This window comes from Podarcis liolepis, assembly GCF_965112155.1.
Source record: "Podarcis liolepis genome assembly, chromosome: 1".
NCBI classification, from domain to species: domain Eukaryota; kingdom Metazoa; phylum Chordata; class Lepidosauria; order Squamata; family Lacertidae; genus Podarcis; species Podarcis liolepis.
In genome coordinates this window covers 18,984,694-18,995,038 of record NC_139554.1, presented here as the reverse complement: position 1 = coordinate 18,995,038, position 10,345 = coordinate 18,984,694, and the positions used below count along the sequence as shown (strand labels likewise).

The window sequence follows — 10,345 nt, the reverse complement described above, 5'->3', positions numbered from 1 at the left end:
AAGGAACGTAGAGTCTGCTGCATTGCAAAATTCAAAAACGTGCAAATGCAGAAAGGGGGCTGTGTTTTGGTTTGCATTTCCCTCTCACCCCCCTTGCCTTCAAATGTGAAATGATTCAAAATTCTCCCACATCCCTATGAAGGAGAAAGTAGATGATTGGAAGCTAGAGATGGAGGAGAATTTCATTTGGTCCTCATTTATAAGGGAACCAGTTGAATTTGCCTTTTCTGTGGTGGCTCCTTGTTTGTGGGATGCTCTCCCCAGGGCAGCTCCCCTGGCACCATCCTTACATATCTTTAGGTGCCAGGCAAAAATATTCCTCTTCCCCCAACAATCGGTGGCCTTTTAAACTGCCAGGGTATGGTTTTTGTTTGCTACTGCATTGTGAATATTGTGGTTTTATACTATAACACACACGCACACACACGGTCCTCAAATTCAAACAACAACAACAAATTGTGCTCCTAAACTAATACAGGTTTTTTTTTGGGGGGGGGGATTTTGCACTTATCTCAATTTTAGTTCTCAACTCAAGCAGCAAACCAAAACTCAGAAACAAATTTATGTTTTATGCTAAAATACAAATGCATATCCAGATCAAAATTATCATTTTTGGGGTAAAATATGTATTTAAATGCAGCCCCTACCCCCGAAAAAAAAACACAGATTGATATGGAAAGAGAATGGAGATTCATGAAATTGACATGGACTGTGAAATTTCCACTGCTCTAAAAAGTTTTGGTGGAACATCAGTGGATTTTGTTCTGCCCCAGCGAACCTCCAGCCTGCTTTGCAGAAAAACACACAGAGTGGTCTCCATAATCCACTCCATATTTTTGTATCGGAATTCGGCTGTGCAGAGTTCTCTCCATGCGTGCCCAGAGCCCTCCAGACACATCCGATAGAGTCTTCATGTGGCCTGGGTGTATTCCTGGTACTGTTTGTAAATCTGAGGTTTTACAGTTAAGTCATCTGGGCAACTGTTTTCTACTGTTGGCCTAATACAGCCCTTTTCAACCTGCTGAAATGCACCGTGCCAATTGGCAAAAAGCTGTACAGCTCTGCTTTTGCCGCTAATGTGAAGCATCTGAAGCCAAGAGCAGGAGCGAATCCTATGAGGGGGAAGGAGGCTAGCAGCAGGCAAGTGTTCCTTTCAGAATAAAACAACACGACTCAACCAGTGAAGCAAAGTTAACACACTAGGACCCAAAACACGACGAACAGAAATAAAGAGCCTCTGGTTTAATCTGCTGGTGCCATTAAATTAAACGTAGTTGACTTGCTGTTGGGGATCATATTTATCATGGGGCGACGCAAGTCTCTCTCCAGAAGACTTGCGCTAGAATGAAGGCAACGCGCTTTGATGTTAAAGGCAGTGCTGCCTTCACCCAGTTGCAGCTGGTATCCGAGCCATGACTTCCTACACCAGACAGAAAACAACTGTGAATCTGCCAGAAATGAGTGCATTTTCATATAAAGTCAAATATTGTATAAATCAACACAGTGTCTTCTATGGGGATATTATCTGGTTCATTGTCCTTCTTCCATTAAAGGGCAACCACATTTGGCAAAGCTGGCGTTTTCTTTACTAGTACAGATGCTGGCAGGGGCTGATGGGAGTTGTAGTTCAGCAGCACCTTGAGGGAACCAGGTGAGGAAAAGCTTCTTTACGATATGTGCAATTCGATCTGCTGAATGGGTTCGGTTTGGTTGCCTTGCGCTAACCTACCATTTCTTTAAAGAGCTTAGGGCATCATGCATGAGGGTTGCTCAATACTATCCTCACAAACCACGCTGTGAGGTACGTTAGGCAGAAAATGCGGATGGCCCAATGTTATCCAGTGGGATTCATGACTCTTTTTTTATAAATTGCATCTCACAAGAAAGAAAGAAAGAAAGAAAGAAAGAAAGAAAGAAAGAAAGAAAGAAAGAAAGAAAAGAAAGAAAGATTTCCCACTTAATTATGACAGAACTCTTGAAGCATAAACCATCTATCAAAATGTTGACCAGACAATGACTCTATATTCAAGTTGCTTCCCATATGCAAGCCATTTTTAAACAGTCATGGCCCCCACCCAAAAAAATGCTGAGAAGTGTACTTTGTTAAGGCTCCTGAGGGTTATTAGGAGACCTCCTATTCTCCTCATGGAGCTACAATTACCTAGGGTTCCTGGCAGTGGCATTGCGTGGGTTGCCAGTGCCCGGGGCCGCATGGAGGTGGTGGGTGGGAGGGATGGAAACATGCAGAGTATGCATGTGCATTTCAACTTCCTAACGGTGTCTGCTTCACCCAGGAAACTGCAGCCACAGAAATAAGAAAAGAAGAGTTGTTGGCGTTGTCTGGAGAGGCCACTTCCTGGTTCGCATGGAGAAGCTGTTTTCAATGGAGCCCAACAATGGAAAGTGCAGGTGTATTGAGGCAGAACCAGGCATTGAAATTTTGCACCCCCTAACAATTTTGTTAGGGGGTGCAAAACAACAAAGGTCCGTATAGTTAAAGCTATGTTTTTTCCCAGTAGTGATGTATGGAAGTGAGAGCTGGACCATAAAGAAAGCTGATCACTGAAGAATTGATGCCTTTGAATTATGGTGCTGGAGGAGACTCTGGAGGAGTCCCATGGACTGCAAGAAGATCAAATCTATCCATTCTTAAGGAAATCAGCCCTGAGTGCTCACTGGAAGGACAGAGCCTGAAGCTGAGGCTCCAGTACTTTGGCCACCTCATGAGAAGAGAAGACTCCCTGGAAAAGACCCTGATGTTGGGAAAGATGGAGGGCACAAGGAGAAGGGGAAAACAGAGGACGAGATGGTTGGGCAGTGTTCTCGAAGCTACCAGCATCAGTTTGACCAAACTGCGGGAGGCAGTGGAAGACAGGAGTGCCTGGCGTGCTCTGGTCCATGGGGTCACGAAGAGTCGGACACGACTAAATGACTAAACAACAACAACAGCAACAACAATTTTGTGCCCAGGGCAACCATCCCTCTGGCCCCCAGCCTATGCCACTGGTTCCTGGGGAAGAATAATTTATTGTAAAACCATTCTGGGAATAATAACTTTGTGAGGGGAATAAGGGTCTCCTAACAACTTCAGCACCTTGAAACTAACTACATTCCCAGGATTCTTTGGAGTAAGCCATGACTATCCAAGGTGGCATAATACTTTAAATATATGGTGTGGCTGCAGCCTGGGTTTAAGCTTTGAAGCAGCCATTCTGTGCTCTGTGGCTATTCTATAGGGAAGGTAGAAGGGGGGGGGACCATAGCATACAGTAGAATTAATTTTTTATTTAGCCATCTCTATTGTTCTATACTTGGGTCAAGACCTCTCACCTCTTGTTTATTTCTTTCCATGTTGACCTTTCACTGCAGCACCAGGCTAATTTTGTGCTCCAGTGACCAAGAATGGGAATTTGTCACTTTATTCAAAAAGAAATGAATATAGGTATGCTTGGAATTCTCAACAAGGCTTTAACTCTTTCCACACTAAAGCTATCCGCCTGTTCTCTGTTAAGAAATGTCTTTTTCTGAAGTTGAGATAGATTGGAGATAGATATATAATATCTGCATCTCTTGTCTGACAAAGGATTTTCCTTTCTTCCTTCCCCTGTGGAAAGCTGGCTATGATTGTCTTTCCTGCCAGACAAAGACCACCTTACATATCGTAGGGGGAACAAAAGATGGCTGTCCCCTAAGTACATGATGGTAGGCATCTCCCCCCCCCCGTAGAATTACCAAGAAGGGGCAACATCTTATAACGTACTGCTCCTTCCAGGTGACTTTCTAGTCACAGTATAAGAGTGGGAACCTCAGCACTTCTCCAAGTGAGCCAGAACGGTTGTTTAAAAGAAGGAAAGCTCCAGGAAAGCCATGGACCAGCATGGAAATTCTCCCCCCAAAAATTAAGCCTGTTGAAAGCATGACTATTAAAAAAAACCAAAATCCTTAAAAAATCTGCACAGACTGGCCACTTTATGTGCAAGGAACATAAACCAGGTCAAGAATCCTGAACTTTCATCCATTCCTAATTCTGGGTCTGGTTGGTGTTCAGATAGATGACTGCTCAAGAACCACATCCACACCAACTCAGTTTCCTTCTCAGAAGGTAGGATACATTCATAATAAATAAATAAATAAATAAATAAATAAATAAATAAATAAATAAAGCAATTAATATGAATTATTATTTTTATTGATATTTATTAAATCTGTACACCATCATTCATCCGTGGGTCTCGGGGCGGTTCACATCATAAAATTGCAATTTCAGCTTAACATACCCGTTAACAGGCATTGTCCATAAATCTCTTCCTATCATTCACGGTGGCCACATAGAAACGCCACGTCTGAAGGCTTAAGCGTGTATGGTAGGATGAAGGGCAGCGAGGACACCCCCCCCCCCTGCAAAGAAGAAGAAGAAGCTTAATATGCATTGGGCACAATCAGTGGGCACAGAATGTTGTCTACGGACTGTAGGGAGAAAATGGAAATCTGGGAAGTGGACTGTCACAGAAAAGGACATATCAGCTTGGTTTGAACCCCAAACAGCTCTCACACCATAATGTTTTGCTTCAGGTCCTGCTAATAGTACCACTACTAATCGCTAATGGAGCCACCACATTCAGGGTTCGTATTTCTGCCTTCCTGCTCTGTTTGTGAGCTTCACAGCCTGAATCTTGCACCCAGCCTAGGACTGGACCCACAGCAAACAGCCAAGCACTTAACTCTGTTCTTACTTAACAATGTATTTATACGGTGTTGTGTTGCTGTTGTTTTTGTCCACACTGCCAACCATTGTGCGTGCTCAGCTTTTGAGCCTTTAACATTCCTACATATCTTAAGTTGCAGGAGGTGAACTGGAATGAGCATGGGCTTCCACATAGCCACTTCCTGTCAAGCTGCTCTCTCTCTTACGCAGCACAGGTGTGCAGTGGAATGGAAAGACACCTAATGCCCACCTTTCCTCCCCCTTCCTCCTGTCCCCATGGCAACCAGACCAAAACAAAACAGAAGCCGCTAACCTCTGGCAGTGCAGCTGAGGCCTGAAACCCTCCAGAAGGAGCATATCTTACCATGGCCGGCACAATCCGAATGGGAGTGTGTAACTTGCAACAGCATGTCCAGAGTTGTGTTTATACTGCAAACAGCCCAAGTGGGTCAGGTCTGCTTTTATTAAACCCACCGTTAACAACTCTCCAGTATAACTGAAAGCGAATGACAGCAGCATCTAGCACTGTTCACTTTAGTTATGCAATTAGGCGAATTTACATTAAATCAATCATGGAATCATAGGAAGTATCGCAGCTCCTTGATGTAAGTATCAAAACCAAATACTTTCCTTTACACGGCTGACCTTTGTCAGCTCCGTGTAAACTGAACCAATGATGAGTCATTGAGCTAGCAAATTAGCTTCTCGTAGTTGTTGACAGGGTCAGCAGAAAATCTGTGGCGTTTTCAACAACAACAAAAACGAACTGATCTCTTAGGTACTGAATATTATTACTCACTTGCTGCATTCAGTCTTCATAATCTCCGATGACATTCAGAAATCCTCAGGAGTGGAGTGGGAAGAAAAGGAGGCCCTGGGTATTTGCGCTATTCTTTGTATAACTGCTTGTATGAAGTGTGAACAAATTTGTGATGCCACAATGTAAAGATTGTCCCAGCTGCTCTTTGTGACGATATCCTTCCCCCCGCCACAAAAAACCTCCCTGCACCTAATAAGGTTATTCAACTGTGTGTTGCTTCTTCAAAAAATGAGAACAAGATGAGAGCAAGGGCAGCTTAAGGTGCTGAAACTTGGAAGGGAAGGTGGGATTGAAGATGCTCACGACTTCCTCCTCACTGAGCCCATTATGAATTAGGAACAGATCCTATAAATGGAGAAAGTGTGGTTCAATAAATTATGGGTTCTGGCAACTTTGAGCCAGATAACATCCTATCTTGGGGTTATACGAGGAAAACTGAACAAAGCATTATGGATCTTTGGAATAAACATAAAAGAGTGACAGGACATATACCCTTTCCCTGTTTTATAATGGCTATGTAGATTTATATTTAAGGTTCGAGGACACATCCTGGTCAGGCAAAAACATTTGAGGGGGTGGAACAAAACCAGGGAAATTTGCAACCTGGGAAGGGCTGTGGGCTGGGGAGAGGACCCACATCCAGCTGTAGGAACCAAAACCAGGGTCCTAGTGCATACCCTTCAACACCTTGAAGCCAAAATCTGGGACGCCATCTTGCTGGATTCCATCTGCTCTTTTCTTACCGCAAGAACATGGCAGCCATATTGGTTGCTTTCTTTCAGAGGAAAATCACACTGTGAAACGACATGAGATCACGGGACACTTGCGGGGTATACTAGTGCCAGAGCTAGGCCATGATGTAAGCTATCGTGCTTCCATCTTTGGTGTGGTATACTAAATGTTCAGAGCCCACAGTCCTTGTACTAGTCACCCCACTTTTGGGCTTGTTCAAGCATAACTTAGCAAAGGAATACTACTAAGAAAAGAGAGAGAGAGATGCCCAGGGCTTTTTTATATATATATAAACAGAGCTCACTAGACCTCAGCTCAGGCACCTCTCAGGCAGATGCCATTGCCATACTAAGAAAAAGAGGGAGAAGTTCATAGTGAGTTCTGGCACCACTTTTTCTAGAAAAATAGCACTGGATGTGCCCTGAAAACTGGGGCAAAGCCATTTAGCTCCCTCCATCAGGGAACACTTACTTAATATTATACATATCAGATAACTTAGTTCCTTGTTTAACACGGCATCAAAACGCATAACTTCTAGGGTGGTCCTACTTTACAGAAGACTCTTTGAAGAGGCTGCCTGGTCCAAGTCCAGTTTAAAGATCAAGAACCCCCCATAAGAGGAGCGGTGGTCTTGAAATTGCCCATCAAAACTACAGCAGACTGAGCAGGAACATAGGACACCATGTCACAACCACCACCACCACCCCGGACACAGAGTGGGAGGTATTGTATTTCTAGTTGCACTAGTTATTTCTGACATTGCGTCGCTACATATAAATTTGCACATGTGACTTTGATGCAAATCAGCACCCACTTTTGTCCTCTTTTTTGACGATGTCTAAATGGCCAACCTACTGTCTTCTCTTCCCTCCAGAGGGACTTTATATAACTGTGCTGGTCTTCTGAATCTATTTTGCTTTTGTGCCAATATGTTAGCCAACTCTGTTGTTCCTTCTAATATTTGGCATTTGCTTTTGAATTATGCTTGTCCATCTGTTATTTGTCCTTTTCGTGGTGCATTCTGCCCGTTCCGTTTGTTCTTCTTCGTTTTTTTCCTTTTTTTAAAAAGAGAACCAGTTACATTTTTTACCACACCAGCACCGAAAACTCTACCGGTATATCTGCTTTACTTTCATCTCCTATCTTTTCAGGTCTAGCCTGCAGCTCTCAGTTGAGGGAATATGATTTACCTGCACCTTCATGTGTCCTTGGGTGACTGAAGGTGGGGCAGGTCATCTGGGGCAATGGAAGGGTGTGTACATGGGACAAGGAAGCTGAGAGAGCAGGAGCAAGTCTGCAACTGATTCCCAGTTCAGCTAAAATCCATTGTCAGAAATCGGACCTTAGTGCCTTGATCTCCTCATCTCCCCCTCTCTGCAGCTTCCCCTCTGCAACAATGAGAAGCTACAAGTGCCCCCACGGCATTTGCATGAAGGATGACAGGACTTAACTGTGCAATTGAAGGAGGTGCTGATTTCAGCGCAACTTTCTCAAGCATACCTTTCGCAGAAAACTCAGACTTAAGAACATAAGAAGAGCATCTAGTGCTGCTTCCTGCTCTCACCGTGGCCAGTCAGATGCCTGTGGGACGCCAGCAAGCAGGATCTGGGCACAAGAGCACTCTCTCCTCCCATGGCTTCCAGAAACTGTTTTTTGGAAGCATTGTCGTCTCCAACTGTGGAAGAGGAAGAAGAAGAGGAGGAGGAGGAGGAGGAGTTTGGATTTGAAATCCCGCTTTATCACTACCCGAAGGAGTTTCAAAGCGGCTAACATTCTCCTTTCCCTTCCTCCCCCACAAAAGCACTCTGTGAGGTGAGTGGGGCTGAGAGACTTCAAAGAAGTGTGACTAGCCCAGGGTCACCCAGCAGCTGCATGTGGAGGAGCGGGGAAGAGAACTCGGTTCACCAGATTACAAGTCTACCGCTCTTAACCACTACACCACACTGGCTGTGGAGGCAGAATACAGTCATCTTGGCTGGTAGCCTTTGATAACCCTCTTCTCCGTGACTTTATCTAATCATCTTTTGAAGCCAACTGCGTTGTTGGCCATCACTGCCTCCTGTGGGAACAAGTTCCATCATTTAACTGTGCATTTCACATTATCCGCAACCTTTTGCCAGGTTCTGAGGGGAAGAAACCCAACTTGTCAATGGTCCCCTCTCAGTACTGTCAAGAACATCAGTTAGGGAGGGATAAAGTTGGTCCAAGGGTGGTGATCAAGGATGCAGATCAGTGTTTCCCAAAGATGGCAATATTGCCCTCTGGGGTTGCTGGGATGGTCCAGGGGGCGGTACTTGCCTCAGGTGCAATTGGGGGATGTTGAATAAAAATAAGGGGGCGGTGCAACCATAAAGAAAAGGAGAAGAAAATTTTGAAAAACCATTTGTACATGTTCCATCTGTTGTGTAATGATGGATACTGCCAGGTTGGGCAGCATTGTGGGACGGTGACAATGCCTTCCCTCGATCTGGGGGGGGGGGGGTCATGCTGCAGGCAACTGATTTGGCCAATGGCAGGCGGGCTGTGGCACCAGAACCGCCCCTTGGGTGGATTGGACTGAGCCGGCAGGTTTCATTCCAGTCCGCCCTATGGGTTTTTAATCCTGGGGTCTAGTTCACCTCCTCCAGTAATTTGTTTTTTTTCTGAAAAGGGGACAAATAAGTTTGGGAACTTCTGGTGTAGAGGGAGATAGAAATGGGCAACTAGGGAATATAATTTCATCATGGAACCAGGAATGGATTTAGGTTTGATGAGGCCCTAAGCTACTGAAGGTAATGGGGTCCTTTATATGTCAACAACAAATTGTCGCTCTTTTTTGTGTTGAATATATTAAGGGAGCCAGTGTGGTGTAGTGGTTAAGAGCGGTAGTCTCCTAATCTGGGGAACTGGGTTCGCGTCTCCGCTCCTCCACATGTAGCTGCTGGGTGACCTTGGGCTAGTCACACTTCTGTGAAGTCTCTCAGCTCCACTCACCTCACAGAGTGTTTGTTGGGGGGGAGGAAGGGAAAGGAGAATGTTAGCCGCTTGAGACTCCTGAAGGGGAGTGAAAGGCGGGATATCAAATCCAAACTCTTCTATATGCTATATGATCATTTATGGACCTAACAGGTATCTAACCAGTGATATTTTAGGGAGCAGGCTGGCAGGCAGGGCCCATTACTTACATCATAGGAGCCTACACAACACAAAACACTGTTGCTGTATGTAGGTTCTATTTTATTAGTTTTTTATCTTATATTTTGGAAATGTGCATCCAGGTTTTTTTTCTTTAAATTTTTTTGGGGCCCCCAAGAGAGTGGGGCCCTAAAGCTCTAGCTTGTTTAGCTAATACATAAATCTGACACTGCATAGAACTGGCAAAGCAAGGAGAACAGAGCTGGCGAACCCAGGAAGAGCCACAGGTCAGTGTTTTAGTACGTCTGCTTTGCATGCAGACTGCTCCAGGTTCAAATGCCAGGATCTCCAAGTAGGGCTGGCAAAGAACCCTGCCTGGAATCCTGGAGAGTTTTGGCCTGTGAGCATAGACAATATTCAGCTAGGTAGCCAGTATAAGATCATTTTTTAACCTGTTCCAAAACTGTGGCCTTCCAGCTGCTGAACTCCAGTTCCCAATAACTCCAGCCAGCATGACTAATGGTTAAAGATGTCAGAAGTTGTAGTCCAACAACAACAGCTAAGAAATGTGCACAGGGTTAATTTAAGCAAGGTATGTAAAGGAATTGATGGGATGCGGGTGGCGCTGTGGGTTAAACCACAGAGCTTAGGACTTGCCAATCAGAAGGTCGGCGGTTCGAATCCCTGCAACGGGGTGAGCTCCCATTGCTCGGTCCCAGCTCCTGCCAACCTAGCAGTTCGAAAGCACACCAAAGTGCAAGTAGATAAATAGGTACTGCTCCGGTGGGAAGGTAAACAGCGTTTCTGTGCGCTGCTCTGGTTCGCCAGAAGCGGCTTAGTCATGCTGGCCACATGACCCGGAAGCTGTACGCCGGCTCCCTCAGCCAATAAAGCGAGATGAGCGCCGCAACCCCAGAGTCGGTCACGACTGGACCTGATGGTCAGGGGTCCCTTTACCTTTACATAGAGGAATT

General features: G+C 45.0%; 1 long non-coding RNA gene across 1 annotated transcript; it reads left to right on the top strand.

The window, feature by feature from the left end:
• The first annotated feature begins 4,984 nt into the window (after positions 1–4,984).
• On the top strand, positions 4,985–7,932 carry LOC310685909. The gene is made up of 3 exons (XR_014515594.1): positions 4,985–5,310; positions 6,796–6,980; positions 7,638–7,932. It is a non-coding gene; the product is annotated as an uncharacterized lncRNA (long non-coding RNA).
• The last annotated feature ends 2,413 nt before the right edge of the window (positions 7,933–10,345 follow it).